Below are 18,033 nucleotides of genomic sequence, written 5' to 3'. Positions count from 1 at the left end.
TCTGTCTCTTTCTATGTGTCTCTGTGTCTTTCTCTATCTCCCTCTCTGCATGTCTCTCTTGCTGTCTCTCTCAGTATGTGTCTCTCACTTTGTCTGTTTTTCTCATTTTCTGTGTCTCCGTTTCTCTCTCTCTGTATCTCTCTCTATTTGTCTCTCCATATTTGTCTCTCTGTGTTTCTCTCTGTCCATCTCTTTGTCTGTCTCTGTGTTTCTCTCTGTCTCTCAAGCTGACTCTCTCTCTGTCTCTCTATACCTATAGCTATCATATTACTTCACATATTACTTCAACTATTAAAAGCAGATTCTTAACACCAGACTTAAGATACAGGTGTCCTATATATTTGTGTGATTCATTCTTTTATGGCATAGACAAAAAGTAAATCATTTCAGATAATTTTTGATATTGTGTTTGGGGGGGAGTATTTAATATACTTCAGTAAGAAAAATGCCCCTAAATTCCCCTTAGTTACAATGTAACTTCTATGGCAGATCTGTCTACCAGATTGATGTTGTATCTCTCCCTTCCTTCTGTTTATTAAACAGCTGTGAGTGTTGAGGCTTTTTGCTCTAGCTCTGGCTGTAAGGGTACATTCACACACTCGGGAAAAAAAGAGCACGCTCTATCTTTTCCCATTGTATGGTGCGGATCAGTGCCACACATGTGTGGCACCATACCGCCACCGGGTCGCCATTGCCATCTATGGGGACGTATTTGCGGCCACAAATTTGCGGCTGCATATACATCCCCCCAAATGGCTGTGTAAATGCACCCTTATACTGTTTTACCAAGGAGATGACCCGATGCCCCCTTGCACCCTAAGATGACCGGAGCATGCGGGGCTGCCCTGTTTATTTTTATCGAGCTGACAGAGATTGCCGAGCATGGGGATCGGCTATCTCCATAGCAATTAATTGGGCAGCCCATGAATGTGCGACTGGCTGCTCCAGTCATCTCATAGTGTGACAGAAGTACATTAGACCCTTCTTGAAATCAATGGGGGTCCTATCAATGAGGCCTCCACCAATAGGTCTAAAACTCAATGACCTATAAAAAAGAATCCTTAACACAACAATATTTACTGTGGCCTGTCACAACAGTAGGTTAGATTGTAGAGAAATTGTCTGCAATATTACATGATGTCTGGCCTTCAATACTGAGTGATAGCTCAAAATACTTATATTTGGTCTACTACTTGAATAATAAGCAGTCTGAATTATGTTTTAATTAATAAACACAAAGCAAAAAATATCATCTTTACAAGTACTGGAAATTATACGAATAATAACATCCACAATATAGACAATTGTATTTTACCCATTGAAATATTTAATGTTAACCATTTTATTGGCCATTTCTAAGAATGCCATTTCATTGTTAGATTTTTACTCTTGTTACTAAGAAACAAAAGTGCATAATACAAAGAAAACATCAATATTTAATGGAGCATGAAAAAGCAAATAGCAATGGATTGCAGATAAACCTTGCAATAAAATACAATGAAATCAATCTTGCAGGACTTTCACTATTACTATTTTTTTAACAAAATGCAGACTAACAGTTCATGTTCTGTTAAATCTATTTCAGTTTTATGTGCACCTTTTGCATCTATGTATCCAGATTTAACTTGTCATATTTTTTCACGGGTGTAATTTAAAGTACCATATATTTTGCATTCCAAAATAAAGGTTTTAAAAAATTTGATTTTATTCATAAGTTAGAAAAGACAGAGACATTCTTCAATACAGACTCATTCAAGCTGATTAAAAAAGTTTGGGTGCTGAACTTTGGCGAATCGGGTCCCCTGGAATAAACCCCAAATTTCATCAGAAGTAGGGTTTGGATCTGGCTCAACCCACTGCTGAATATGGTTGTGATCGGTGCTGGCACAGATTGCTAGATTAAATAAATAAACGAGTTACAGCCCTGTACCCATCCAGATTAAAATCAAACAGGTTAGTTTGCATGATCGCTACCACACATAAGTGTTATATTCATATGAGCATCACAATGAAAAAAACAGCGCAGGTATCAAAATAATCTATTCAATCTTTGTTTTTGTCAAGTGAAGGCACTTGAACATCTAAGATAATTCAATACCTACTATCTCTTTTGTGCCAGTGTGTGATATATGTTGCGTTTTTACGGCCCCCACCACATCTCCTTGTGTACTGGCTTTCATGCTGCCCGGCAGCAGTCTGGAGTCTTGGCACGGGTGCCCCCGTGATCCAGGTTGCGATCCATGTTGCGGATCACGGGTGCACCCGTGCTCCGCTGTCTGCCGCAGCCCAGCTCTCCCTGGTCAGTACTTACCTGTCACTGCTTGCGGACTCTATGGTGCGCACGCGCCCTCCTTATTGGCGCTGGCATTCCCAGCTCGGCTATATAGCCTGGCGATTCCCAGCATCCCCTGCTGGATCTTCAGGTCATTCTGCTGAAGAGAAAGCCTCCTGAGCGTTTCCAGACGCCTTCGTGATTCCTGAGCGTTTCCAGACACCTTCGTGATTCCTGAGCGTTTCCAGACGCCTCCGTGTTCCTGTGGTGTTCCCGTGCTCCTGTGGTGTTTCCATGTTCCTGTGGTGGTCCTGTAATCATGTGACGGTCCTGTAATCCTGTGGCGGTCCTGTAATCCTGTGGCGGTCCTGTAATCCTGTGGCAATCCGGTTTTCCTGTGGTGGTCCAGTTATCCTTGGGGGTCTGGTTATCCAGTGGCGGTCCGGTTACCCTGTGGTCTTCTGAGGTCCTGCCAGCCATCCTTCCGAGGTCCAGCCATCCTGACTTCCTGCCATCCCAAGGTCCTGCCATCCCGAGGTCCAGCCTTTCCGTGGTCCTGCCTTCCTGTGGTCCTGCCTTCCCGTAGTCCTGCCTGCTCTGGTGCAACCTGGTGGCTCCCAGCAGCAGCAAGTCCATCCTGCTTTGCGGCGGGCTCTGGTGAAGACCAGGAATCCACTTAGACTCCGCACCCGGGTTGAAGCTAGCATCTTTATTCCATGCAGTGGTCCAGGGAGTCCACAGACTTTAGTCCCATGGGACTATTCCCATAGACTGTGACAGTAAGATAAGAAATGGTCATTGGTCAGAGCCTTCAAAACCAAATCATTATAGGTAGTTGTCTTGCTTATTTCCTATAATACTAATAATCTTTAATAATGATATCATTTTTACCTCTTGTTTGTTCCATTTGAAAAGCGGCAACAGAAATTGATTCTCCTGGCTAGTAATGAGAGGACCTGAGCCACTCTCAATGCCCGTGGTTGGCGCTTTTCACGGGTGTGCTTATCACTACTCCTGGCAAAACTCAAGGTTCCCCTCTCTCTAATAACAACCATAAATTAATAATTTACTATCCGCAACAATTACAAGTCAGACGCAAAGGTATCACTATCATTCACAAAGCCCAGAAGTCAAGAAAATCTTACTACATAATGGGACATATGTATTAGAGTTGAGGCGCTCTAGTTTAGTTTTTGCTCCTTAATTAGGAATTATCATAAACTACAACCATCTGTGATCAGTTGAGTTCAAGCCTCTAATTAATGCCTTGTTAGTCTCAGTATGATTTTGTGACTGTACTTTACTTTAGGTGCAATATGGGTGCAATCTTAGATTTGGACACTTACATGTGATCCTCCTACAAGCTCCATGTTGCTTCTCTCCCACATCCTAGGATGAAAATGACACTTACAGCAGAGCACAGGTGTGTGACCAGCTGCACCCAGTGATTCTCAACAGTGGTTTGTACTGGAGGGGATACTCCAGAGCTGACCTTCTGCTGCCCCCCTGTAATTCTGGCCAGTATTCCTCCTCAGAAATTAGTGTGGTCATTCTGCTTCACAGAGACACTTCTCTGTACTGTCTGCAAACTTCCACACACTTCTCTTTAATCTTGCTCTGAGCTGCTGCTGCTGATTTATAAACAAAAGCTCATGAACTATAAGCAGTGGCGGCATGTAGTACTGGCTGAACTCTGCTGATGTAATATACAGCTGCTACACTGCTCTGCACAAGAGCTCAGTGCTTGCTTCTCAGTGTATGCCACTAGAGATGAGTGAGCACTAAAATGCTCGGGTACTCGTTATTCGAGACAAACTTTTCCCGATGCTCGAGTGCTCGTTTCGAGTAACGAGCCCCATTGAAGTCAATGGGAGACTCGAGCATTTTTCAAGGGGACCAAGGCTTTGCACAGGGAAGCTTGGCCAAACACCTGGGAACCTCAGAAAAGCATGGAAACACCACGGAAATGGACAGGAAACAGCAGGGGCAGCATGCATGGATGCCTCTGAGGCTGCTTAAATGCACCATTATGCCAAAATTATGGGCAACAGCATGGCCATGGCAGAGTGACAGAATGAAGCTAGATAGCATCTAAAACATCCAATAATTGACCCTGACACTATAGGGGACGGCATGCAGAGGCAGCGGCAGCAGTGGCAGGCTAGAGAGTGGCATGGCGACATACCCTAAATGGACTCAGGCTTCAAACCAATGGGTGGCAGAGAGGAACCAAAGGAGGTGAGCAAGAAGCGCTCAAATAATATCGGTACATGATAAAAGTTTGCCAGTATATTTTGTGGATTACACAGCAGGGTGGCGACAAAGTTAACAAGTTTGATGTGGAAGCCATGAAAACAACCCAAAATTCTGCCAGACACAGCTCGTTTGATAAGGGGACCATGTATGGAGGCAGTGAACTAGTAGTAGATTAAAGGTGCTGCAGTTAAAACTATGTTAGTTGGATCTTGGCATGGAGCTGGGGCTCCGCTGCCAGGCGAGCTTTCGCTAATCCAAGCCCCTGTCTCTAGGCTACTCCCCAAACAGCACTTCTAAGAACCTTTTGTATAAGATCAAGTGTAGTAACGTTCTTATAAGTTTGGGATATGGCGGGTGAGGGGAATGTAAACATCTGCGCAAGAAGCGCTGAAATAATATCCGTAAATGGTAAAAGTTTGCCAGTATATTTTGAGGATTACACAGCAGGGTGGCGACAAAGTTAACAAGTTTGTTGTGGAAGCCATGAAAACAACCCAAAATTCTGCCTGACACAGCACGTTTGATAAGGCGGCCATGTATGGAGGCAGTGAACTAGTAGTAGATTAAAGGTGCTGCAGTTAAAACTATGTTAGTTGGTTCTTGGCATGGAGCTGGCGCTCCGCTGCCAGGCGAGCTTTCGCCAATCCAAGCCCCTGTCTCTAGGCTACTCCCCAAACAGCACTTCTAAGAACCTTTTGTATAAGATCAAGTGTAGTAGCGTTCTTAAAAGTTTAGGATATGGCGGGTGAGGGGAATGTAAACAGATGCGCAAGAAGCGCTGAAATAATATCCGTAAATGTTAAAAGTTTGCCAGTGTATTTTGTGGATAACACAGCAGGGTGGCGACAAAGTTAACAACTTTGATGTGGAATCCATGAAAACAACCCAAATTTCGGCCTGACACACCTCGTTTGATAAAGGGACGATGTATGGAGGCAGCTATATGGACGACTTTTGGAGGTAGCAATGGAGACAACGTGTGGAGGCTGCTATGGAGACAATTCAATTTGGATAGTGCCTGTATGTGGCAGTCCAAAAAAGTTTTCAAACCAGAGGAGCAGGTAGGTGGCCCTCCAGAAAAATGGAATAGATTGAGTGCCTGTATGTGGCAGTCCAAAAAAGTTTTCAAACCAGAGGAGCAGGTAGGTGGCCCTCCAGAAAAATGGAATAGATTGAGTGCCTGTATGTGGCAGTCCAAAAAAGTTTTCAAACCAGAGGAGCAGGTAGGTGGCCCTCCAGAAAAATGGAATAGATTGAGTGCCTGTATGTGGCAGTCCAAAAAAGTTTTCAAACCAGAGGAGCAGGTAGGTGGCCCTCCAGAAAAATGGAATAGATTGAGTGCCTGTATGTGGCAGTCCAAAAAAGTTTTCAAACCAGAGGAGCAGGTAGGTGGCCCTCCAGAAAAATGGAATAGATTGAGTGCCTGTATGTGGCAGTCCAAAAAAGTTTTCAAACCAGAGGAGCAGGTAGGTGGCCCTCCAGAAAAATGGAATAGATTGAGTGCCTGTATGTGGCAGTCCAAAAAAGTTTTCAAACCAGAGGAGCAGGTAGGTGGCCCTCCAGAAAAATTGAATAGATTGAGTGCCTGTATGTGGCACTCCCAAAAATTGTTTAAAACAGAGGACCGGGTCGGTGGCCCTCCAGAAAAATTAAATGCATAAAGTACTATAGCTAGAGCCAGTGGGCCCTGTCAAAAAATAGCCAGTTTCCTCTGCTTTACTGTACAAAGAGGAGGAGAAGGAGGAAAATGAGGAGGAGGAGGAGTGGATAAATTATTCAGGTTGAGCTTCCTTCACCTGGTGGAGATTGGAAATTAGGAGAAATCCAGGCTTTATTCATCTTGATAAGCGTCAGCCTGTCAGCGCTGTCAGTCGACAGGCGTGTACGCTTATCGGTGATGATGCCACCAGCTGCACTGAAAACCCGCTCGGACAAGACGCTAGCGGCAGGGCAGGCAAGAACCTCCAAGGCGTACAGCGCCAGTTCGTGCCACATGTCCAGCTTTGAAACCCAGTAGTTGTAGGGAGCTGTGTGATCATTTAGGACGATGGTATGGTCAGCTACGTACTCCCTCACCATCTTTCTGTAAAGATCAGCCCTACTCTGCCGAGACTGGGGACAGGTGACAGTGTCTTGCTGGGGTGACATAAAGCTGGCAAAAGCCTTGTAAAGCGTACCCTTGCCAGTGCTGGACAAGCTGCCTGCTCGCCTACTCTCCCTCGCTACTTGTCCCGCAGAACTACGCACTCTGCCGCTAGCGCTGTCAGAAGGGAAATACTGTTTCAGCTTGTGCACCAGGGCCTGCTGGTATTCATGCATTCTCACACTCCTTTCCTCTCCAGGGATGAGAGTGGAAAGATTTTGCTTGTACCGTGGGTCCAGGAGAGTGAACACCCAGTAATCGGTGCTGGAATAAATTCTTTGAACGCGAGGGTCACGGGATAGGCAGCCTAGCATGAAATCTGCCATATGCGCCAGAGTACCAACGCGTAAGAATTCACTCCCCTCACTGGCCTGACTGTCCATTTCCTCCTCCTCCAACTCCTCTTCTTCTGCCCATACACGCTCAACAGTGAAGGACTCAACAATGGTCCCCTCTTGTGTCTCGCCAACATTCTCCTCCTCTTCCTCCTCCTCCACCTCCACCTCCTCCGATATGCGCTGAGAAACAGACCTAAGGGTGCTTTGGCTATCAACAAGGGAATCTTCTTCCCCCGTCTCTTGTGAGGAGCGCAAAGCTTCCGACTTCATGCTGACCAGAGAGTTTTTCAACAGGCCAAGCAGCGGGATGGTGAGGCTGATGATGGCGGCATCGCCACTGACCATCTGTGTTGACTCCTCAAAGTTACTCAGCACCTGACAGATATCAGACATCCACGTCCACTCCTCATTGTAGACTTGAGGAAGCTGACTGACCTGACTACCAGTTCTGGTGGAAGTTGACATCTGGCAGTCTACAATCGCTCGGCGCTGCTGGTAAACTCTGGATAACATGGTCAGTGTTGAATTCCACCTCGTGGGCACGTCGCACAACAGTCGGTGAGCGGGCAGTTGGAGGCGGCGCTGCGCTGCCCTGAGAGTGGCAGCATCTGTGCTGGACTTCCTGAAATGCGCACAGATGCGGCGCACCTTCGTGAGCAAATCAGACAGATTGGGGTATGTCTTGAGGAAACGCTGAACTATCAGATTTAACACATGGGCCAGGCATGGCACATGTGTCAGTCTGCCGAGTTGCAGAGCCGCCACCAGGTTACGGCCGTTGTCACACACAACCATGCCTGGCTTCAGGTTCAGCGGTGCCAGCCACAGATCAGTCTGCGCCGTGATGCCCTGTAATAGTTCTTGGGCGGTGTGCCTTTTATCGCCTAGGCTCAGCAGTTTGAGCACCGCCTGCTGTCGCTTAGCGACGGCACTGCTGCTGTGCCTAGAGCTACCGACTGATGGCGCCATGCCCACGGATGGTCGTTCGGAGGAGGAGGTGGAGGAGGGGTGGGAGGAGGAGGAGGCATAGTAGGCCTGAAACACCTGGACCGAGGTAGGCCCCGCAATCCTCGGCGTCGGCAGTATATGACCAGCCGCAGGGTCAGACTCGGTCCCAGCCTCCACCAAGTTAACCCAATGTGCCGTCAGCGATATATAGTGGCCCTGCCCGGCAGCACTCGTCCATGTGTCCGTGGTCAGGTGGACCTTGTCAGAAACGGCGTTGGTCAGGGCACGGATTATGTTGTCTGACACGTGCTGGTGCAGGGCTGGGACGGCACATCGGGAAAAGTAGTGGCGGCTGGGGATCGAATACCGAGGGGCGGCCGCCGCCATGAGGCTGCGAAAGGCCTCGGTCTCTACTAGCCTATAGGGCAGCATCTAAAGGCTTAGCAATCTGGAGATGTGCACATTAAGGGCTTGGGCGTGCGGGTGGGTTGCACTATATTTGCGTTTCCGCTCCAGCGTCTGGGGTATGGAGAGCTGAACGCTGGTGGATGCTGTGGAGGATCGTGGAGGCGACGATGGGGTTTTTGTGGCAGGGTCCTGGGCAGGGGGCTGACTATCAGCTGACACAGGGGAAGGAGCAGTGGTGTGCACGGCCGGAGGTGAACGCGCTTGTTGCCACTGAGTGGGGTGTTTAGCATTCATATGCCTGCGCATACTGGTGGTAGTTAAGCTATTAGTGGTGGAACCCCTGCTGATCCTGGTTTGGCAAATGTGGCACACCACAGTCCGTCGGTCATCCGGTGTTTCCTTAAAGAACCTCCAGACTTCTGAAAATCTAGCCCTCGCCGCAGGAGCCCTCGCCACGGGAGCTTCACTAGTTGACACATTTGGCGCTGATGCACCAGCTCTGGCCCTGCCTCTCCGTCTGGCCCCACCACTGCCTCTTCCAACCTGTTCTGGTCGAGGACTCTCCTCCGTCTCAGAAGCACTGTGTTCACCCGGCCTCTCAACCCAGCTTGGGTCTGTCACCTCATCATCCTCCGATCCCTCAGTCTGCTCCCCCCTTGGACTTCCTGCCCTGACAACAACTTCCCCACTGTCTGACAACCGTGTCTCCTCATCGTCGGACACCTCTTTACACACTTCTTCCAGTACGTCAACAAGGTCATCATCACCCACAGAGTGCGACTGGTGGAAAACCTGGGCATCGGAAAATTGCTCATCAGCAACCGGACAAGTGGTTTGTGACTGTGGGAAGGGTCCAGAAAACAGTTCCTCAGAGTATGCCGGTTCAAATGGCAAATTTTGCTGGGAGGGGGCAGACTGGGGGGGAGGAGGCTGAGGTGCAGGAGCTGGAGGAGTGCCGATTTCGGTGACATGGGTGGACTGCGTGGAAGACTGACTGGTGGACAAATTGCTCGAAGCATTGTCGGCAATCCACGACATCACCTGTTCGCACTGTTCTGGCCTCAACAGTGCTCTACCACGAGTCCCAGTAACTTCAGACATGAACCTAGGGAGTGTAGCTCTGCGGCGTTCCCCTGCTCCCTCATAAGCAGGTGGTGTCTCACCCCGCCCAGGACCACGGCCTCTGACCCCTGCAGTAGTTGGACGCCCACGTCCCCGCCCTCGTCCTCTACCCCTAGCCCTCGGGTTAAACATTTTGAAAATGAGAGTTATAACTTTAATTTTTTTTTTAACTTTTTTTTGTGTTTTTTTTTTCTGTGTTTTTTAGTTTTTAAAACCAAACGATGCTATCCTATTGCTATGTATTGCCAAGTATGAAAGCACACTGCTATGCCAGATGAGATGACACTGAGTTATTAAAAAAATAAACGTAAAATAAAAAAGGAAATGGCAGACTGTGCCTAATTGAAATCCAACCCCGGGCCCTAATAAATTTTCCCACTTCGGTCTTTGCGATGGATATGTGCGTCACTAAGCGCAAAACACAGTGGTCGCAAGTCTCACTCCAAATTGCTCACAATTTGCTAGTAGATGCACTGCAGCAACTACAGCCACCAGCAGATCAACCAGAAATCAAATATATATAACGCTACTGTAGGCGTAAGTAAGCCGTTTGGATTCTCCTATGGCTATTTTCTAGCCAAGTATTAAAGCACACTACTATGCCAGATGAGATGACGCTGAGTTATGAAAAAAATAAACGTAAAATAAAAAAGGAAATGGCAGACTGTGCCTAATTGAAATCCAACCCCGGGCCCTAATAAATTTTCCCACTTCGGTCTTTGCGATGGATATGTGCGTCACTAAGCGCAAAACACAGTGGTCGCAAGTCTCACTCCAAATTGCTCACAATTTGCTAGTAGATGCACTGCAGCAACTACAGCCACCAGCAGATCAACCAGAAATCAAATATATATAACGCTACTGTAGGCGTAAGTAAGCCGTTTGGATTCTCCTATGGCTATTTTCTAGCCAAGTATGAAAGCACACTACTATGCAAGATGAGATGACACTGAGTTATTAAAAAAATAAATGTAAAATAAAAAGAAACTGGCAGACTGTGCCTAATTGAAATCAAACCCCTAATAAATTTTCCCACTTTGGTGTTTGAGGTGGATATGTGTGTCACTAAGAGCTAAACACAACGGTAGCAAGTCCCCCTGCTAATTCCTCACAATATGGTACTAGCTGCACTACTAGTGCCAGCAAGCCCAGCCACAAGCAAATAAAAAAAAAAAGTATAACGTTATTGTAGCCCTAAGAAGGGCTGTTGGGTTGTTGTAGAATCACTCCTGCCTAACAGTAAGCTAATAGAACACCCTAACGCTTTCCCTGACCAGCAGCAGCTCTCTCCCTAGCGGCATCCAGACAGAGAATGATCCGAGCAGCGCGGGCAGCGGCTAGTCTATCCCAGGGCAAAACGGCGGGAGCTGCCATTTTCTCAAGCTGGCGAAATACTCGTCCGAGCAACGAGCAGTTACGAGTACGCTAATGCTCGATCGAGTATGTTCGCTCATCTCTATATGTCACCTTCAGGCTGAAGTGTTTTTGTGCCAATATTGAGCCTAAATGAAAAAGTTGCTAATGATGAATCATCAGCAGTTCCAGCAAAACGTCTGGATTTATAAGATAAATGAGGAAAACATAGTTATTTTGATGCATGGCTAGTTTGTTGTTTAGGCACCAAAACACTGCAACAATATGAAAAGTCACAAAAACAACAAAAAATACAAGTGATACATCTGGTCCCATGTACTTTAAAAATGTGTTTATCCTCTTTTCCATGTGTATTTTCTTGTTTCGCTTAACTGTCTTTTATTTATTTGAATGCATTAGGATACCAGTCTCAGCTTCATGAATGTATATTGCTGCTGGTTACATCCTGACTTCCAAATCCACAGATGCCTGGCAGTATTTGGAACTGCCTAAAAGAAGAGGGAAGCTTGAGTGGTTGTAATTGCTCCTTTTTGTAGCAATGCATGTGTCTTGTTTCCCATATTATCCATCTAGACTCCGGGTTAATTTTTTTTTTAGCTACAGTTAAACAAAATGAAAGCTTTGACAAGTTGTCATAGGCAACAAAGCTATTTCATCTGATAGTAGATTTTGATATGTCAGACACTTTCTGTTAGAAATCATATCAGAATATCTTGTCAGATATAATTCAAACATGCATCTACAGTTCCATCAGTATACTAGCTAAAATAGAAAATGTAGTTCTGTGTATGATACAGGAATTTTGCAGAAAAACTTTTGATATTTTACAGTTACTCCCCTACCTGCTTCATTTTAACAAATTTCAATTAGCACCCGAAATACTTGACTCTGGAACACATTTTCACATTTTCAAAGACAGGTTCCCATACACTTTGGCTTCCAGTCACTGGGGCTTTTGTTAGAAGGCTGTAATCATCACCATTATCTCCTCTCTGCTTTTCTAGCTCCCTCACAACTTCATCCTTCTCCATCCTCCCCCATGAAGCCATTAGCTGATCCCATGCTCCAATCAAATCTTTGTCATCTCAGATCTGCCAGAAAGAGGGGGGAGAAAGAAAGAGGAAGAGAGCTAGCAGGGGAGAGAGCAGATGATGATGCAACTTCCTGGTAGGGAACCAGGCATAGTTTTATTAACTTTTAAAAGTGAGTTATTATTAATTTTTAAAAGCAAGTTGAACCAGTAATGTTAATAATGAAATCAGTTTTTAAAATATTAATAAAAAGGAAATGAGAAACAGTCATTAGGTGAAAATGTTTGCTCCTGAAGGAATCTGTCAGGCAATTTGGGACCACTAAACCTCCAGAATGCCCTAATACAGCTGGGATCAGTATACCAAACATATAAAGTTCACCTCTGCCTGTTGCTACTTTACAGAAAAGTAACTGTGGGTCCAATGAGATCAGTTCTCATGCTCGCTTGACTGTGCTGTCACCCAGTATCGAGAACAAGTGCAGTGAAGAGTCTACTGCCTTTGGCTTCATCCAGAAGCTCATGCGATCCCTCTGGTACTCAACATTTGGATTTCTCTGCATACCCACAATCATCCGGGGTAATCTTAATGTTTTAAGGACAAACTCCAGCTGTATAAGGGCATTTTGTTCTAGTCCCAAACTTCAGATTAATGGTAACTGCCATATATGGGGCTGAGATTGGTGTTCCCACAATATACTCTAAATCCTACAATTATAAAAACACTACAAATTGTAGTACAAATATACTTCACAAGGTAATCCCACAAATGTATAAATGATAAATACCAACAATAATGACTACTAGTAAAATACATCTTTTCATAATGAAATATGAATATTTCTTTTCATAAAATGCATTGTTATAAAATAAGATCCCAAATACACATTAACTGCAGGTTACGAAGAAAGCAGCAAAAGCAACTCACCAAATAGTTGTTAAAAGATTGAAAATGGGTTCAGAAGAGATTGTGTGTAAGAATAGTGTGAGCACATAGTAAAATCAATAGCACTACTCCTTAATAGCAGTACTTAGGATGAAATGGTGTGAATTTTTAAGTAATTCTGCCTTGAAGGTTTGTAACATTATACTATTAAAATACATTAAAGATCATTACTTAGGTATAATAAAGGCATATTCTTTAACAAGAAAATTTCTATTTAATAACATTTATTTTCCAGTTCATCCACATATGCAATATCCTTCTAAAAAGTTTCCTTATATTTTTTATTTATTATTATTATTATTATCATCATTATTTTATTGGAAATAGTTTCTTTATTGTCGAATTTATTTATTACAGAATTTTGTAAGGATTTTCACAATATCTTTCTTCTGTATACTTCTTCCTGTACAGGATAAACTCTACATTATAATGCACAAATGCTTTCTTTGTTGCAGCTGTATCAGAAGTATAACATGGCTACAATGAAAAGCTTTTCTGCATTCTGAGATTGTCTGGAAAATTGTACAGATTAGGGGGATTTATCAGTGCTTCTACGCCAGTATTTTGGTGACTACTCCACCTTCACACCATGTGGGCATGGAGGGGGGTGAGAAGGGGTGCAACCACCGTGCAAGTGTGGGCTAGCATGCAGCATTCCTGCCCCATGCCTGCACACTTTTTAAAAACCTGCAAATATTCACCACTGACCCATTTCACCAATGACAAAGAATGGAATGTCCCGTAACAGAAAAGCACTGACCGCGGTTATTAGCGATGGGGGTTTTCTGCAAAATGCAAAAACCCCCACCTTTGTATGAAGAGGACTCAGCCCGTGAGCCCTCTTCATACACTCCTTATACCTCTGCGCCGTAGAGCTAGGGGTTAAATGAATTCAAACCAAAGCCAACTCCCAGGACTAAGCACAGGATTTTGGCAGGGAGCCAGGTAAGTTAAAATACACATTATAATGAAATGAAAATGCTCATAAAAGGGACAAAGGCAACTTTGGAATGCAGGTGTATTGGGGTTTTTGAACCCGTCTTTGTTGAAAAGTAGGTTCCTGGTGACAGGTTCCCTTTAACAGCTGGTGTCTTAAAGGGAACCTCATTTAACTATTATTCCCCTCTGTAGGGTATGAAATATCATTTCTAGAACTCTGTTATTTACCAATAAAAACTCTGCTCCAAAGTCATGTGAAAATGAGAAGAATCATATTTGCAGCTCTGCCTGAGATGAGTCAAGTTCAGAGGCTGCAGGGGAGTATAATTTTAGATTCCCCTATTGTCAGTTCTATAGTACTTAGGTTCTTTGCTTTGGTTGTCATGTTCTGAGATGAGATTCTTATCTTTGATGTATCAGGCTGGGGTTCTGTGAGCTGTAGAACTGTGGTTAGACAGTTAAACAAATAAGCTGCAACTGCCTATTATCTGTAGCTCACATTTCCTAGTATGTATTTACCTGTATCTCAAGCTGTGTAGCTCATAAATTCAGCATGTTCTGTAAGATGACTCTAACTTGAATAATTTGATCATGTCAGGCAAAATATGACTCTTCTCAGGTCATTTGCTTACAACTTTAGAGGAGATTTTTTTTTAAATTTGTAAACAGGCAAAAGTTCACATAAAAGAGGGTATTCTAGAAAGGACATATCATACCTTACCTGAGGGGACTAGAAGTTTACTGGGATAAAATCTGGTGGCAGAGTCCCTTTAAAGGTTCTTGAAGTTACATTCCTTCACCATAAACACTTACTTTTGCTTAGCATACTTTTGACATAGCATAAGTTATACTGTAATGGATACAGAGACTACAATATCTTTACAAAAGAAAATCTGATTTTAAATTCATACCACATGAGAACCTGTTAAATCTAAAATCCTTCTCTTTGATCCAGTCTCCTTTTGTAAAAGTTCTATCTATTGACCCATAGTATCGCATGAATATGTCAGGGAATATGACAGGGTTAGAACTTTCTAAGTTTATTCTGTCTGAAGTCATGTTTTTGTTACAATAATATAATTTTTTTCTGCTTGTCAGTACATACTCTCTTACAGTTAGAGGGTGCCCCCATAGGGTTTCAATTCATATCCTCACTGGAAAAGATGATTGATGGCCTTGTCGCAGGAATAGTATATAACCCCTTTGCTGACATATTGGGGCACATTTACTAAGGGTCCGAATCACGTTTTTCCACCGGGTTTCCCGAATTTTTCCGATTTGTGCCGAATTGCCATGGGATTTTGGTGCACGCGATCGGATTGTGCCGCATCGGTGCCGGCTTTCACGCCACAGAAACTGGGGGCTTGGCCATCGGAAAAACCGCGGAATTGAAAAAAAAATTTGTGTCGCAAAAATAGCACTCACATACACGAGTTAAATTCCGGCGGACTTCAGCGCAGCAGCGACACCTAGTGGACATAGGCCGCCCAAACTTAGTGAATCCCAAATCAACGTCGGAGAACGCTCCGCTGGATCGCAACTGGACCAGGTAAGTAAATCTGCCCCATAGTGTGGTACTGGTATAACAATCTACTGATAATTTTTGGTTATGTTTGTTGAGTTCCCACTTCTGGGAATAAATATACTGTCGATTACTTTGACTGGATGTTATCTGATACTTGTCAATGGTACAACCTTGGTCTTTATAACTGCAGAACCCAACTGTGCAAACACGCCATACTTTCCACATGGATTTTGATACACATTTTTTGTCATTTGAAAAGTGTTTATTACTAGTCAGCTCAACTAGTCTGTAATTGAACTTCTTTCTGCAATCAGTTTTGATTATCACATGACATTCAGTAACAATATAGCACTCAAACACCTTAATAGGTGACTCATGAAAAGTTACAGTTTCTGTAGGCGATGAAGGGTGGTGTTAAAGATAAGATTCTCATCTTTCCAAACAGACTTTTCCAGAACTGCTTGTATTTTTGGCTCTGTTGTGGTCTGAAAGATGGGATCTTTACTATGTCACCATGTTTCTAGGTACTATGTAGGAACCCCAGACGAAGGCTCCTAAGCCAAAAATTACATTGGAACTGCCGTCATACCGGCAAACGGAGGGTATACATTTAACATACTATGGATTAGTAATGCTGATTAAGCCTCTGAACAACTTTTCAGCTGTACTGTCTATTACAGTTGGGTAGGTATAACTTCTATTATTCAAGATATCAATATTTGGTTGTTCTGCTTCATATTTTAGCACCACACTGTCCTGTTGTCCAGGATGCCTGTCACTGCATCTGCTTAGTTGTGGACAATATTTTGAATCTTTTGTTGACATTTTTATTGACATTATATAATGAAATAAAGATTGCTTCTTATTCATTATTCTCTGTGGTCTGACTTTTTCTCTTTGAGTACAGAAACCAGTACCTGAGGTTTAGTGACAGTGGTGAGATGCATGAGATCGTTATATGGATATTGACAACCAATCCAGGACTCTGGAGGAGTCTAAAGAAGGCTCTCACTGGAAAGCAGAACAAGAAAGTAAGTAGGAATAGGAACTATTTTTACCCTAGGGTAAACATATAAGTGACACCCATTTCAGTGTAATGAGTCAGTATAAAGGACCCTTGGGGAGTTAGGTGGAGTAAGCCATTTTGTATCAATGAAGCCATGATAAGATAATATAACAATTTAATATCCCAAGAGGATATTACTTGCCACAACACCAAAAAATATATTTCCAACTGATATTATCATTTACTGCAATGATAATTCTGCAGGTTAGTTAACTGAAATGAAAACAATGGGGCATATTTATCATTATCATCAGCCCTGCCGCTGCTCTTGCGCAGTATGATACATAAATGTATTCGGCAGGGTCTTGCGGAGAACTTATTTCTACACCAGGCCCTGACGATGCTCTCGTGCAGTACGATACATCAAGAGGCTGAAGCCTCTTGATGTATCCAGTGGGGTCATGTGCAGCATTTATTTTTACTCCAGGCCCTGTCGATTTTTAACACGCACTCCCCTTCGCGCCCCTTCACTCCCCACTGGTGTGAAGTTGGCAGATTGGCACAAATAATCACAAGTGCTAGCAATAAGCTAATTTTAGCAATTATTTCAGGGTTTCTACACTACTGAAGTAGAGCAGAGGCCCTGATAAATATCCCCCAATAACTATATATTTAAAGAGTTAAAACAATACTAATAAATAGATCAACAGACACTTAAGAAACTGTAGGCTAGTTTAGTGAAATACCTGTTCACTTATTATTATTTTTGTCTACAAGCAATCTGAAGCAATACGCCTAAAGGTAGGCGTATATGGAGAATTGTGAGTATGTACAGTAGGTTTTTTAAAATGTTCATTCTACTATCCATCATGGCTAAATGGGTTTGTACTCCATCCCCTTTGCTATGGCAGGCCTTTTTATTTTTTTGTTTCTGGTTCATATACCACTTATCCCAAGTGTTAGGAACTTTATATTTGTCCATTTACAGAGATGCTTGAGGGCCTGTTTTCTGGATTGTACTTCATTGTAGTGTCATTTAATATCACATGCAATCTACTAGGAATCTTCAAAAACATTCCAAAAGCAGTGAAATTTACTTAAAAAATTAATTTACACCAATTTATTGAAGGCTTTGTTTTTATGGCCTTCACTCTTCCTTTGGACCTTATATATTAGATTGCGGTTGATGGCTGGTTCAAGCAGCAGAATTTTTTTATTTATTAAATTATTTTATTCTGTTCCCTTATAAAGAATGGCTTGACCATTATACAAGCTCTTATACCTCTTGTGTCACGTCCTCATCCTCATAGACTGTAAGCTCTTGTGTCACCCCCTCATCCTCATAGACTGTAAGCTCTTGTGTCACCCCCTCATCCTCATAGACTGAAAGCTCTTGCTTCACTGTCTCATCCTCATAGACTGAAGGCTCATGCGAGCAGGGCCATACTCCTATTGTTCCATATGACTGTTTGTGCTCTGTAATGTAGTATTATATTTGTATATGTCCCATATAATTAGCAAAGTGCTGCAGAATATGATGGTGCTATATAAATAAAGATTATTATTATTATTATTATTATTATTATTATTATATGGCTAAAAGGACACATCCCCTTTATTCTTTGGGTAAGATCAATCATGAAAAAAAAATCCTTACAGGTTTTTGGTGATTTAATGCAGGGCCTGAAGCTAACCAGGCTATGACAATCATATACAATATGGCAGT

Source organism: Engystomops pustulosus, chromosome 2 (assembly GCF_040894005.1).
Source record: "Engystomops pustulosus chromosome 2, aEngPut4.maternal, whole genome shotgun sequence".
Taxonomy (NCBI): Eukaryota; Metazoa; Chordata; class Amphibia; order Anura; family Leptodactylidae; genus Engystomops; species Engystomops pustulosus.
This window is presented reverse-complemented; position numbering follows the sequence as displayed.